Source organism: Aquarana catesbeiana, linkage group LG05, assembly GCF_042186555.1.
Source record: "Aquarana catesbeiana isolate 2022-GZ linkage group LG05, ASM4218655v1, whole genome shotgun sequence".
NCBI lineage: Eukaryota > Metazoa > Chordata > Amphibia > Anura > Ranidae > Aquarana > Aquarana catesbeiana.
Window position 1 is genome coordinate 236362101 of NC_133328.1, and position 15921 is coordinate 236378021.

At 46.4% G+C, this 15921-nt stretch overlaps 1 long non-coding RNA gene across 1 annotated transcript in view; it reads left to right on the forward strand.

The window, feature by feature from the left end:
• The window catches only part of LOC141145862 (uncharacterized), a 229980-nt gene extending 214309 nt beyond the window's left edge, over positions 1-15671 (forward strand). Inside the window, exon 3 of the long non-coding RNA XR_012244681.1 lies at positions 15062-15671. This is a non-coding gene — a long non-coding RNA (uncharacterized lncRNA). The remainder of the gene's footprint in view (positions 1-15061) is intronic.
• The last annotated feature ends 250 nt before the right edge of the window (positions 15672-15921 follow it).

The following is a 15921-nucleotide window of genomic DNA, read 5'->3' on the forward strand; positions in this document are numbered from 1 at the left end:
GAGACCAAGATAGAACTTTTTGGCCTTAAATCTAAGCGGTATGTGTGGAGAAAACCAGGCACTGCTCATCACCTGTCCAATACGGTCCCAACAGTGAAGCATGGTGGTGGCAGCATCATGCTGTGGGGGTGTTTTTCAGCTGCAGGGACAGGACGACTGGTTGCAATCGAGGCAAAGATGAATGTGGCAAAGTACAGGGATATCCTGGACAAAAATCCTCTCCAGAGTGCTCAGGACCTCAGACTGGGCCGAAGGTTTACCTTCAAACAAGACAATGACCCTAAGCACACAGCTAAAATAACGAAGGAGTGGCTTCACAACAACTCCGTGACTGTTCTTGAATGGCCCAGCCAGAGCCCTGACTTAAACCCAATTGAGCATCTCTGGAGAGACCTAAAAATGGCTGTCCACCAACGTTTGCCATCCAACCTGACAGAAGTGGAGAGGATCTGCAAGGAGGAATGGCAGAGGATCCCCAAATCCAGGTGTGAAAAACTTGTTGCATCTTTCCCAAAAAGACTCATGGCTGTATTAGATCAAAAGGGTGCTTCTACTAAATACTGAGCAAAGGGTCTGAATACTTAGGACCATGTGATATTTCAGTTTTTCTTTTTTCATAAATCTGCAAAAATGTCAACAATTCTGTGTTTTTCTGTCAATATGGGGTGCTGTCAGGGCTGGACTTATCATTGGGCTTGAGTGGGCTCAAGCCCATGGGCCCCGCCTAATAGGGGGCCCCGCGGGCAGGGCTGGATCCACGGCAAACTCGGCACCGCTGCTTATTATTTAACAGGGACCGATCGGGCTTGTGTACTCTCACTTTCTGGTAGCAGTGGAACGCAAGATAGGGCCTCCCATGTCTTGCATAATTTCCGGCTGATTACATCACGTCCGTGCGTTCCACCGCTACCAGTGAGAGTACACAAACCTGATCGGTCCACGTGAAATAAGCAGCGGTGCCAACAAAACAGGCTGGCTAGCAGGCGGGAGTTTGCCGCCCCCCCCCCCCCCCCCCCCAAATGTTAGAAATCATGGGGCCCCCGTACTTCCTACCTGACGGGGCCCCCTTCGACCTGGTGGCAGGCGACATGACAAGTGACACCCTACATCAGCTGGCAAGTGACACCCTGCATCCCCTAACTAGTGACACCCTGCATTGCTGACAAGTGACATCCTGCATCCGCTGGCAAGTGACACCCTGCATCCGCTGGCAAGTGACACCCTGCATCCGCTGGCAAGTGACACCCTGCATCCGCTGGCAAGTGACACCATGCATCCGCTGACAAGTGACACCCTGCATCCGCTGACAAGTGACGTGACAAGTGACACTCTGCTTCCGCTGACAAGTGACACCCTGCATCCGCTGACAAGTGACGTGACAAGTGACACTCTGCATCCGCTGACAAGTGACACCCTGCATCCGCTGACAAGTGACGTGGCAAGTGACAATCTGCATCTGAAGGCAGGTGATGTTGGCAAGTGACACGCTCAGGCTCCGACTGATTCTGCTTATGGTGAGTTGAACTATTTTATTTTATATAACAATGTAATAATAGCATAATAGCATGCGCGAGAGCTCCAACATGGCCGCTTGAGCCAAGAGCTCCGCTCCACCCCGGACCACCGAGCCGCACACCAGCCGCCACAGCCCAATAGCGGGTGAGACAACACCACACCCGAGTAGGGGAACGTCCGGGGAACCTGGAGGAGATGTCTGGCCCTACGGCGAGACGCGATCTCGGCCCCCAATTCGCCGCAGCTAGCGCAGACGGGAGTCCCAAGATGGCCGCCAGCACGGACGGACCGCCACAACAGGCAGGCATCAACTCCAGGACACAGGCCAGTACTCTCTCCCCCGACCCTGACCTATGCTCAGGCAGCACAGGGACCCCCCCTAACGCCCCATTCACAACTGCAAGGCCACACGAAGCCCCAGGCCACAGCAAAGGCCTCCATTGAGATACTGAGTCTCACACAACAGGAGCTGGGCCCCCAGGCCCTCCCTGCACAGGCCCACCTTCCACTTCCAGTCATCCAGCAACCAGGCTTCTCAGTAACTGACCTCACAGCACTGCAGGAAGACATGTTTGCTAAATTCTCATCCTTGTTAGAGAAAGGACTGGCTAATACTGCAAAACAGATTACCAACACTATTAAAGCGGACCTGTCCAATTTGGGCGTCAGAATTGAAGCCATTGAGGATAAGGTGGAATGCACAACCGCGAGAACCAACCAAAACGCAGCACACCTCATGACCATTCAAGAACAATTAGATGTCGCCCTTTCTAGGATCGACGAGCTCGAAAACCGGTCTAGGGGGTATAACTTTCGAATCAGAGGCCTCCCCGAAACTTTTTCGGACATTCCCTCCACGGTTCAGGACATCATTGCAGCCCTTATTCCTAACATACCCCCCAACGTCTGGAACTAGACAGAGCTCACAGGTCTCTCGGTCCCCCCAGACAAGACGGATCCCCAAGGGACATAATCGTCAAGCCGCACTTCTTTGCGGTAAAGGAAGAGGTCATGCGGCAATCTCGACAAAATCCTAAGCTGCAACACCTGGGTCACCAGATCCAGATTTTTGCTGACCTCGCTCCTACGACTATTCAAAGACGGAGAACACTAAAACCCCTCCTCACGGTCCTCTCCCAACGGGATATCAAATACCGCTGGACCTTCCCCTTTGCTGTAAAGTTCACCATCCAGGGCAAGACCCACTCGTTTACGAGCCTCCAGGAAGGTGAAAGACTGTTTCTCGCCCTCAGGCTAATCTCTCAGGAGGCGCCAATAGACTTTTCGTCTTCTTCCTCGGGCTCCACTAAACGCCCTCCTCCTGGCAGCCCCGTATCCCCACTCTGGATGAAGGGACCTTCCAAGAAGTGCAAGGATGGGAAACCACCCTAAGGACCGCTTTGCGCATCATTTCCCTTTAGTCTCGGCAGAGACATCTTTGGGCCAGTTCTCCCCCCAAGTTGATGGAGCTAGTGCTCCAAATCCTCTCTCCTCTTATGGACATGGAAAACCCCGCATCTAGTCTCTCATCGAACTTTTCGGTTTACACACCATTTTTCCACTTTAGCAAAATTATTTCGATAACGGAGGCCGGAAACGAACACTTTCCACCCTTTGCTTCATCTTGCTTCCCTCAAGAACCAGCTAACCACCTCAGAGGAAGAAGACTTCTACAGAGTATATGCTCCTCCATGAAGATCACGGTTTCTCTAAGATAAAGTTCAGAATACAGGACTAGTTTTCCAGTTTTCATTAGGATGTGTCATTTCTTAGTCCAGTTAGAAGTCTAGGTTTGACTGAAATACCCATATTTCTTCCCCACTTTCAGAGGGAGGTCCGGTTTGCTAGACCATTAAGGCCGCCCCTATTATCCAGTGACCCCCCAGGAATTCTCCCCCACATAGTCAGACGGGGGGGGGGGTAGACTTTTAAGGATGTGTAGGGGGCGGGATTCTCAGGGTTTTTGATTTTACATTCCTGCCTGGGTTGATTGTTGTTTCAGGCGATTAGAGCCCCATAACTAGGGCTGACATTATAGTTTTTAGGTTTTCCGTTATGGTGTGTATTTGTTATGCTTCAGGTTTGACATAACAAGGGTCCGGGGTGGAACCCTTGTGCCTCCACTCGATTCCAAAGAACCTATTGAGTCCTTTGGTGTCGGAACTTCAGACGCCCCTCGGGGCGGTCTGAAGTGGTTCATTGGGGCTATAGCGGATTTCGATTCGCATAACTCCAAGGGTATTTTCTTGGTACCCATATCTTGTTTTATGTCTTTATTTGTCAGTAGGTCTCTTACCTTTTTCTTCCCCATCTCATCCCCTTTCTTTCTTCTAGCCTTCCGGGGGGGTTCCCCCCCGTACCCCAGAGTCGGTCCGGGGACTACCCCGCACAACCTGGCCTAAATCCGGTATGAGAAGACACCCAAGGGTAAGTGACTGCTTGATCTCTGGCTTCTATCCCCTCTGCTCCTATGGCTGACCTGAGTGCGAAGGGTAATGACCTCAAGATAGGTTCACATAATGTCCAGGGACTAAACTCCCCTAGGAAAAGGAGACTAGCACTGGATCATTATAAATCACTGAGAATCGATGTGGTGCTTCTGCAGGAGACGCACTTCCCCATCCGGTACACCCCCAAGTTCCTACATGCTCACTTTCCAACATTTTATTTAGCAAATGCCCCTAACAAGACGAAGGGGGTAGCTATTCTCTTCTCTAAAAATTGCAAATTTTCACATCTCGCTGACTTTAGGGATCCAGAGGGCAGATTCATTGTGGTGAAGGGTACCCTAGAAGGTGTTTTATATTTCTTCGTCTCCTACTACGCCCCAAACAAGGGCCAAGTGTCATACTTCCAGGACCTGTTCTCAACTTTGGAACCGCTCCTGGAAGGCAAAGTCATCCTGGGAGGGGACTCAAATGTTGCGTTTGACCAGGGTCTAGACAAAACTAAGCCCCCTAAAGACCAACTCACTCGCCCAACAAAACTTAGCACTAGGATTGCCAAGATGGTTCACGCACAGGGCCTGGTAGACGCATGGAGGGAAATGAACCCCAACAAAAGGGACTACACGCACTTTTCTGCTCCCCACCAGTCTTACGCTAGAATTGATCACATCCTCACCCAGACAGCCCTCATTCCCTTGTTCACTAAGGCAGCAATACTAGACACCACATGGTCGGATCATTCATTGGTTCTTCTTACCTTGAGAAATGTTCTGTCTGGGCGAGGAGGCTTCTTTTGGCGACTAAACGAATCCCTTTTAGCTGATCCTAGTCTGGTACAAGAAATAGCAAAATCTATCAAAGAATACTTCCTCTTAAATGATGTGGAGAACATATCACCCGAAACCCTGTGGGCTGCCCACAAGGCAACTATTCGAGGAGTTATAATTAGGTTAGCAACCAAATTTAAGAAGGAGCGATTGATCGACATCCAAAGACTCGAAAAATCCTTCCTCCAACTAAAAGCGGAACACAAACGACACCCGTCTAGGACCCTTCTAAGCAAACTTGACGCCACCAGACTTGAGCTGAATCTCGCTTTAACGGCTAAAGCAGAGAAAAATCTTAGATGGTGTGGAGCCAAATTTTACTGCCACAAGGATAGATTCGGCTCAATGTTGGAATCTAAACTCTCACCTAAATTTCACTCCCTCACCTTCCCCAAATTGAGGATAGCAGGTCAACCCCCAACAGCAAATCCGACCAATATTATGTCTGCTTTCCACGATTTTTATGCTAATCTTTACAACCCACCCCAATCGGATAAAGGCCCCTTAGTTAATGAGTTCCTTCTGAATCTACAACTTCCCTCGCTCTCAAGAGAATGTAAAGACTTAATGGAAGCTCCCATTTCGGAGGCCGAAATTAGGGAGGTAATTAAAGGTCTTAAATCTGGCTCCGCCCCTGGGCCAGACGGCCTCTCAGTCCCCTACTATAAGGAATATAGCGCTACCCTAGCCCCGTACCTGGCGAAGTTCTTTAACTCCAAAAAGTCAGGATCCCCCATTGAAACCCAACTAAACACAGCATTTATCTCAGTGATCCCCAAACCCAACAAAAACCATGAGGAAGTTGAGAACTACAGGCCCATATCTTTAATTAACAACGATCTCAAAATTCTTACTAAAATTCTAGCCAACCGCCTTTCCTCTTTTATCAACCTCTATATACACAAGGACCAGGTTGGCTTTATACCTGGTAGGCAAGGTCCCGACCAAATTAGGAGAGCAATAGATATAGTATCCATTCTACAATCTAACTGGGAGGGGGGGCCGAAACAAGAAGGTATGATCCTCTCGCTGGATCTCCACAAAGCTTTTGACTCGATCGAATGGCCTTACCTTTTCTCCATAATGGAGAAGTGGGGATTCGGACCCAACTTCTTAGGGACTCTTAAATCACTATACTCCTCCCCTCAAGCGGTGATTCGTTTGCAAGGTCAATACTCTAAACCCCTAACCATTGCAAGAGGCACTAGGCAGGGATGCCCACTCTCCCCCCTAATTTTTGCTATCGCTATCAAAACGTTAGCAATAGCAATAAGAGCAGATCCCAACATTCAAGGGGTTGCCTGTGGTGACCAGGTCCACAAATGTGGATTGTTTGCGGACGATATGCTCCTTTTTATCACGTCCCCAACCACCACCCTTCCAAACCTCTGCAAACTCCTGAAAGACTTCTCGAAGATCTCTGGACTGAAGGTCAATTACGCCAAATCTTCAGCCCTAAAAATCTCCCTTAACCCATCCATATTACCATCCCTGCAGAGTGCCTTTGAATTCAAATGGGGTGACTCATACATTGATTATTTGGGGATAAGGCTCACAGCTAAGACAGAACTCCTTTATGCAACTAACTTTCCTCACACATACCGCAAACTGGAGGCAGACTTATCCAAATGGGCTAAAGGGGGTTTATCCTGGTTGGGGAGGATTCATGCAGTCAAGATGACTTTACTCCCCAGAATCCTCTACCTCTTTAGAGCCATTCCAATAAGCATCATTAAAGAGCACTTGAAAGCATTCCAAATCCCTATCCTCTCACAATCCTTTCAATTATGGGATTCTCTGAGAAACCTTCAATCCATAACTTCCTACAGACACCCCCTGGCTCACATATTCAATAACCCTGACTTTCCCCCGGGAACTGACATTAAAGCATTCCGCTGGTGGTTGAACAAGGGGATGTACCGGATTGGACACTACTTCACATCAATGGGGCCTATCACCAGGGCCTTCTGTGTGAGTCAACTAGAGATGCCTAACTCCGAGAACTTTCGTTTCCAGCAGATCAGACACTTCCTTACTCAGATGGGAAAAGACAATTCTTCAAACCACGCATTCACCCCATATGAAATATGGTGCGGTCAGGCTTCGGAGCAGAGGGGTGTAATCTCCATCATCTATCAGTCACTCTCTAGTCAGTCCGCCAAGACCTCATACATGAAAGCTTGGGAGTCAGACCTTTCCTTGGAGTGGGCCCTAGAGAAGTGGAGGGTCGCCTTTGGTAGAGCATACAAGAGCATTTTGAACATCTCTCTGGTTGAATCCAGCGTGAAGGTTATCACAAGATGGTATCTTCCACCGGAGAGACTGGCCAAAATGTTCCCCTCCACGGACCCCAGTTGTTTTAGGGGCTGTCGGCTCAGGGGCTCCCTGGCACATATCTTCTGGGAATGTCCACGATTGAGGCCTTTCTGGAGCAGGATTTTCCGCATGATTAAGAAAGTTACTGGAGCCCAGATCCCGAGGTCCCCCGCCTTAGCTCTATTAAACGATCACTTACCTAAAACACCCAAACTGGCACGTAAATTGATACATTTCATTTTGCTGGGAGCTAAGCTATCTATTGCTAAGGCATGGAAACAACCCAGGGTGCCCTTCAAAGCGGCTATCCGCAAAATCTCTTGGATCATGGCCCAAGAGAAGCTTGCCAGTACCCTGAACAACACCAAAGAGAAATTTGAAGCTATTTGGGAACCCTGGGCCAGTTTCATAGGCATTTCCCTGAGTCCAGGGGTTCAACCATGATGCGTCTGGCTGTCTCGGGGTCGGGGGGGAGTCCTCCCGTGGATTGGCTATCAACTACTCTTTTCTCTCTCTCTTTCTCTCCCCCCTCTCATCTCTACTCTTTTTCTTTTCCTTTCTTATATTAATTATCTGATTGACTTAACAAGATGATGTGTGGTCTGTTTTTCCTTTTTTTTTTTTTTTTGTTTTCATGCCGTAGTAGGGAACCCAGGGGGTCAAACCCCCAAGGGAAGCACTCGACGTAGGTTTTTATGCCTTGTTAGATGCCAAGAAACTTTTTATATCTACTAAGGGGGGGGTGGGGATAGGTCGGAGAGTTCCGTTCAGGCACAGTGTGTTCCCATTCGGGGTGCTGTCGGTCTCTCCTCCCTCCCCTTCTCCCAACCAGTTCAAATCTCAGGGTTCTATGGTTTACGTGAACGAACTTTGGACTAGGAAGGTATTACTGTAATGTCACAGTCCAGAGACTTACTCATGCCTATTGTCACAAGTTTGAATTGTAACCCCAAGGAGGTTCGTATTCTCCTGCTGTGTACTCCCTCATTTAATGCTGATGACATGTAAGCTGTTTCCTGAAAATACAATAAAATACTTTGAAATGAAAACAATGTAATAATAGAAATATTGCACTTCAATAATTTTTTTGGCGATACAGCACTACGTCGATTTAACTGACAATTGCGCAGTTGTGTGATGCTGTACCCAAACACTCGGCTACTCACGGCTCCTCTCAGGACTGCTGCGATACACAGGACTCTGTATCTCGGCGGCACCATTTTTAAACTTCAAGACTGCAATGACAAGGCTGCAAATGACACTGGGGCAAGGCTGCAAATGACAAGGCTACACTGACAAGGCTGCAATGACACTGGACAAGGCTACAGATGAATGGACAAGGCTGCAGATGGACGCTGTGCAAGGCTGCATTGATGGGCATTTAAATGCAAGTTTTTTTTCCTTAAAATTCCCTCCTAAACTTGGGGTGCGTGTTATACACCGGTGCGCGTTATACGCCGATAAATACAGTAATGTATAGAAGGTAGGGCCCGAAAGCGACTCAAGCCCAGGGGCCCCCACCACCCTAAGTCCTGCCCTGGATGTTGTGTGTACATTAATGAGGAAAAAAATTAACTTGATTTTAGCAAATGACTGCAATATAACAAAGAGTGAAAAATTAAATGTGGTCTGAATACTGTCCCCACTGTATATTATTTGGTCTTTGTGAAAGTTATAGAGTCTACAAACTATGGTGCCAATCACTGAAAATCGATCACATCTGATCACACCTGATGTACTGAAGGCCTATCTCATTTCTTGAGACACTACCAAGTCAGGAAAGTACAAATACCCCCCAAATTACCCCTTTTTAGAAAAGTAGACATTCCAAGGTATTAAGTAAGTAGCATGGTGAGTTTTTTAAGTTGTATTTTTTTCCCCACAATTCTTTGCAATTCTTTGCTTACATATGCATACAACAAATTACACCCCAAAATACATTCTGCTACTCTTCCCTAGTATGGTGATACCACATGTGTGAGACTTTTACACAGCCTGTCCACATACAAAGGCCCAACAATGAAGTAGCAGCTTCAGGCGTTCTACAAGCAAAAATGACACTACTCATTTTTCAACCTTGAAGACCCTGGAGCACCAGAACAATGGAATTGCCCACAAAATGACCCAATTTTGGAAAGCAAACACCCAACGTATAATCTATGAGGCATAATGAGTCTTTTGAATGGTTAGTTTTTTTCCAGAAGTTTGGGGAAAATGTGGGAAAAAAATGAAAACGTGTTTTTTTTTTTTTTTTTTTTTATACAAAGTTGTCAAACCATAAGATATTTCTAACATGTAGCATGTATATAGAAAAAATTACACCCCAAAACACATTCTGCTACTCATCCTGATTATGGCGATACCACGTGTGTGACTTTTACACAGCCTGGCCACATACAGAGGTCCAACATTGAAGTAGTACCTTCGGTTACTCTGATGGGCTGGTGACAGGTACTCAGGTACTCAGATGGGCTGGTGACAGGTACTCGGTTACTCTGATGGGCTGGTGACAGGTACTCGGTTACTCTGATGGGCTGGTGACAGGTACTCGGTTACTCTGATGGGCTGGTGACAGGTACTTGGGTACTCTGATGGGCTACAGATAGGTACTCGGGTACTCTGATGGGTTACAGATAGATACTCAGTTACTCTGATGGGCTGGTGACAGGTACTTGGGTACTCTGTTGGGCTGGTGACAGGTACTCGGGTACTCTGATGGCCTGGTTACACGTACTCGGGTACTCTGATGGGCTACAGATAGGTACTTGCGTACTCTGATGGACTGGTGACTGGTACTCGGGTACTCTGATGGGCGGTGCCAGGTACTCTGAAGGGCGGTGCCAGGTACTCAGATGGGCTGTTACAGGTACTCAGATGAGCTGTTACAGGTACTCAGATGAACTGTGACAGATACTCAGATGGACTGTGACAGGTACTCAAGTACTCAGATGGACTGTGACAGGTACTCATATGGACTGTGACAGGTACTCATATGGACTGTGACAGGTACTTTGATGGACTGTGACAGGTACTTTGATGGGTGGTGACAGGTCCTCTTTATTGGGGGGGAAATCAGTGTGATTAGTGTACACTGTAAGCGGTAACAAGATGTTACCGCAATCTCCTTCTCACACACGATCGGTGTGTGTGAGGAGGAGAACCCGGTAACATTTTATTACCGCTCTGTATTTGCATTTAGTGATCGGCTGTTAAAGGATCACAGCCGATCACCTGGTAAACAGCCGCCAGCCAATAGTTGTTTACCAGCGTCAGTGATGAGCAGTGTTCCTGGGAACATGCTGCCACTGACGTGCATGCGCCGTGCAAAGTGGGGAGGTACCATCTGGTCATCTCTCGCCTCGACTACTGCAACTCCCTTCTCATTGGCTTACCTCTACATAGTCTATCACCTCTTCAATCCATTATGAATGCCGCTGCCCGACTCATCCACCTTACCAATCGCTCTGTGTCTGCCACTCCTCTCTGTCAATCCCTCCACTGGCTTCCGCTCGGCCAAAGAATTAAATTCAAAATTCTAACAACTACGTACAAAGCCATCCACAATTTCGCCCCTAGCTACATCACTAGCTTAGTCTCTAAATAACCAACCTACTCGTTCTCTTTGTTCCTCTCAAGACCTCCTGCTCTCTAGCTCCCTCGTCACCTCCTCCCACGCTCGCCTCCAGGACTTTTCCAAAGCCTCTCCAATCCTATGGAATGCCCTACCCCAATCTGTCCTATTATCTCCTACTCTATTAGCTTTTAGACGATCCCTGAAAATCCTTCTCTTCAGAGAAGCCTACCCTACCCACACCTAACAACTGTATTTTCATTTTTCCATCAGCTCATCCCCCACAGTTATTACCTTTTTGTTTCCACTTGACCCTCCCCTCTAGATTGTAAGCTCTAACGAGCAGGGCCCTCTGATCCCTCCTGTATTGATTTGTATTGTAAGTGTACTGTCTGCCCTCATGTTGTAAAGCGCTGCACAAACTGTTGGTGCTATATAAATCCTGTATAATAATAATAATCTGTGATTGGCCGTGACTTCATTACGGCCAATCACGTGGTAAACAGCCATGCTCAATGGCTGTTCACCCCCTCGGTGACGAGTGGTGTCTCCGTGACACGCTGTCACCGACAGTACAGGGCTGCGCGCACGCGATCACGCGCATGCCCTGTTTAAATGGACGAACGTCATATGATGCCCGCCCTGAATGAGAGCCACGCCGCCCGGCCGTCATAAGGCGGGCGGCAAGCGGTTAAAGAATATATTAACTATTTTTACCATGATAGAGTGTTGCTTAACTATAACCTGAACTGAACTTACTACACTATTCTACATCTAAAAGGTATATACTCTCACCATCCACTTTATTAGGTACACCTGTTCAATTACTTGGTAACACAAATTGCTAATCAACTAATCACATGGCAGCAACTCAATGCATTTAGGCATCTAGATGCGGTGAAGATGACTTGCTGACCTGCTGACTTTCAAACTGAGCATCAGAACGGATAAGAAATGGGAATTTAAGTGACTTTGAACATGGCATGGTTGTTGGTGCCAGACAAGCTGGTCTGAGTATTTCAAAAACTGCTGATCTACTGGGATTTTCATGCACAACCATCGCTATGGTTTACAGAGAATGGTCCAAAAAAGAGAAAATATCCAGCAAGCGGCAGTTGTTTGGACGAAAATGCCTTGTTGAGGTCAGAGGAGAATGGACAGACTAGTTTGAGATAATAGAAAGGCAAAAGTAACTCAAATAACCACTTGTTACAACTCAGGTATGCAAAATACCATCTCTGAACACACAACACATCGAACCTTGAAGCAGATGGGTTACAGCAGCAGAAGACCATACCTGGTGCCACTCCTGTCAGCTGAGAACAGGAAACTGAGACTACAATTTGCACAAAATTGGACAATAAAAGATTGGAAAAACGTTGCCTGGTCCGATGAGTTTCGATTTCAGACAAGAGGGTCAGAATTTGGGATAAACAACATGAAGGCATGGATCCATCAACAGTTAAGGCTGGTGGTGGTGTAACATTTTGAGACCCTTATTACCAATTGAGCATTGTTTAAATGCCACGGCATACATGAGTATTGTTGCTGACCATGCCCATCCCTTTATGACTACAGTGTAGACATCTTCTGATGGCTACTTCCAGCAGGATAATGCACCATGTCACAAAGCTCAAATCATCTCAAACTGGTTTCTTGAATATGACAATGAGGTTACTGTACTCCAATGGCCTCCACAGTCACCAGATCTCTATCCAATAGAGCAACTTTGGGATGTGGTAGAATGAGAGATTTGCATCATGGATGTGCAGCGACAAATCCGCAGCAACTGCATGATGCTATCAAGTCAATATGGACCAAAATCTCTGAGGAATGTTTCCACCACCTTGTTGAATCTATGCTTTGAAGAATTAAGGCAGTTCCAAAGGCAAATGGGGGGTCCAACCCGGTAATAGCATATTGTACCTAATAAAATGGCCGATGAGTATATGTAACTACTGCAACTGTAGGCCTGTTTGGACATAATAAAGACCAGTGCAATGTAACACATGTAAATTCATGTACCAATGAAGTGATATGTACACATCTCTATGATTAAGCTTTAAATCAGGTGAAATATGTTAGAGGAGTGTTCTCCCATGGATGGAGATCAGGATGAAGCCATTTTGAAGCAGTTGTGACTGTGGTGTGCATTAACAGTGTGTGGGGAGGTGACATTTTGTGGTAGACTCAGGATTGAGCTTGACAAGCCTCTTAATAAGCCAAACCAGCACCTGGCAGTAGGTACTGAGTCGGCCAGAGCTATGTACTGGGGAAGTCTTGTTCCTAACCAACAGGACTTCTAAGACAAGTTACAGAAGTGAGGGCTCATGTATCCAATGCTCCAGAAGGGTTCTCTATAAGTAATACCTCGGATTGAGAGTAACGTGGTTTACGAGTGTTTTGCAATACGAGCTATTTTTTTTTTTAAATCCTCGATATGCGAGCGTTGTCTCTCAAGACAAGCAGGATTCAAGCCAATGGGGTGTGCAGTACCGCATTTGGCCAGAGGTGCGGGGGCGCCGGTGACACTGGGAGCCGCTCGGATGCACTTGGGCCACTCGGAGACACTCGGAAACACTCTATTCCCGAGTGTCTCCAAGTGCATCTGAGCATCTCCGAGCAGTCTCCAGCGCCCCCCCCCAACTCTGGCCACATGCAGTACTGCATACAATAGCAGTCACTGTGGAACAAATTATCTGAGTTTCCATCGACTCCTATGGGGAAACTCGCTTTGATATACAAATGCTTTGGATTAAAAGCATTCTTCTGGAATGAATTATGCTCGTAATCCAAGGTACCACGGTATATGGAATACACCTAAGATACAGTATAGGTTTCCAGGTTATTAGGGTTAACCAGGGTAATCAATCCGGCTCACGATCTATTTAAGCTGAGTGTGTAACAACGATTTGAGCCAGCACAGTGAGCTTGATTGGTAGGATTATCCAAACAGGCTGGGCCTGGGGGAAGGGATAGCATCAAACAAGCATCAGTTCATATTTATTAATTCAGTCGCTTTCATTTTCCATTGTTGGTACGGTTGAATAAAAACACTAGACCATCTGGTTCAACCTGTGTGGGTGTGTCTGTGTGTGTTCACACATTACTACCTGATTCATGCTGCTTTTCTCCAGGGTGTGACAGGGTAAAGTGATATATAAAACATCCTTTGCTGAGCTGATTGCAGAATGTTCAACTCACCTGTGGGGAAATAAGAAAGTTATTGCATCTGTAGCACCCTCTACCATAGGAGGTGCTAAAGGTGTAGTGCTGTAGGTTCTGTCAGTACAGGTAAATTTAAGCAGGCCTATGCTGCGAGCTAGGCCTGTTTGTTTTTCTTGATCTGGGGGCAGGGAGTGGTTAGTGTAGCAGTGGGTGTGACTACCTGTGCTTTAGTTCTGAGGCGCCTCCCTTGCTTCCAGGGAGAATGTTCTGGAAGAGGGGCAGGGCCTTGAACTGGAGTGGCAGGCAGCTCATGTGAGGAGCTCTGACTAATCCCCAACTGGAATTGGCAGGGGGCAGGCCTCCCATATAAGCTGAGATAACAGGCCACTGGGGGAGTTGTCGGCTGGCTGAACTGAAGGATGGAGTGCTAGACTGCGTGCAGGAGGAGCACTCCTGTCTGGGGGGGGGGGGGGTGCGACTCAATGTTCAAGACTGCCAAGAAGGGGTACTGCAGGCCCCTGGCCTATAAAAAATCATCAAGTGAAACTACTCCTAGGACTTATTCAGAGTGAGGCCTAGTCAGCTCAAGATGATGGGACAGAATGTCTAATGCTGTGACAGGAAAGTGTTGTGCAGGAGGAGTTTATTTATTTATTTATATATATATATATATATATATATATATATATATATATATATTATAAATGCTTGGACATGGACTGGTATGGAGCTTAGAGTAATTAATTATCCATCACAGGACATACCTTCCAACTAGCCACTCCTCCCCATGTACACATGTCGGCCTACCGGCTCACACAGACTGCTCCTGTTCTCCAGGCTCTGATGAAGAGGTCACCCTCGAAACGCGTCAGCCTATTTTAAATACCTGCCTCAACATGGGCATATCCCTATTTTAACTTTTTAGTGCATATTTTGTCACCTGTTTTTACGACACGTAGTATTTGTATTATTTATATGTTTGTATTCCATTTTACATGAATAAACCAAACATGTTTTGATGTTAGGCGGTTGATCACGCGCCTCCATCCACCTTCTTCTACACAGTCTTCTCCAGACCACCCCTCCAGTTGATGCAGTGGGACACGCATTACCATCTCCTTCAGTCTTTTCACCTTCAACAATACTACCTATTTACACAATAAACGCCTTCACAAGCGCAGGAGTAATTCTTACTATATTTTGTCCATATTTCGCAGGAGGAGAAGTGTCCTAGAGGTAAAGTCTGCAGGGAGAGTGCAGAGGAGAAGAATGGTCTGAAGTAACGCTGTCAAGATTAGAGTCCACCATTTTTTGTCTTATTCAAGGAAATATAAAGCATAACCACTACATTTGTCAATGTAAGCTGGATCCGCTATAACATTGCAAATACCAATTTGTTCTGTGGGCATCCCATATCCCTTTCTCCAACCAAGTTCAATCTCCCAAATAAAACAAAAAAAAACCAAAGCAAAAAACTTTTAATTGTCTACCAGTGTGACATATGGATGTCTGGCAGCAGGGTGAATATGCGTGGATGTTAGTAACTAGTGGCAACACACGGCTACACATCTAAAAATTCACATGTGACATTGAACTTAGTTTGTCAATAAATGTTGTATTGGGGTCCAGTTATCTCTTATAAGGAAAGCATAGTGCATTTTCATTTATTTAATTTTTAATCAAAAAGTTTTATTGCCAAAAGAAGATTAGCAAACATGTAACATTACAATACAATCCAGTTCGACTTGTTGTAATCATACATATTACATTATCATACATTTCTTAGCAGAAAAATGAAGTCAACAAGGCGCTGAGCCATCAATATACACTTTCAGTCAAAAGAAGCTACAAGAAGAACTGCAGTCTGCTTACATAGTTTGTAATAAAAACATCTTTGCCATTCTGAAGCTTCCCTCCAATCACTTTGCATATTATTTTATATATACTGTGATTCTGTACTTGCCAAATATGCTGCAGAAATCCTTTCTCCACTAAGTCTGTCTGCAGCCATTTTAACTGTGGGCAGCTGAAGCTGCTACCTGTTCACTTCCTGGATTTACACAGAGGCACACCTCCA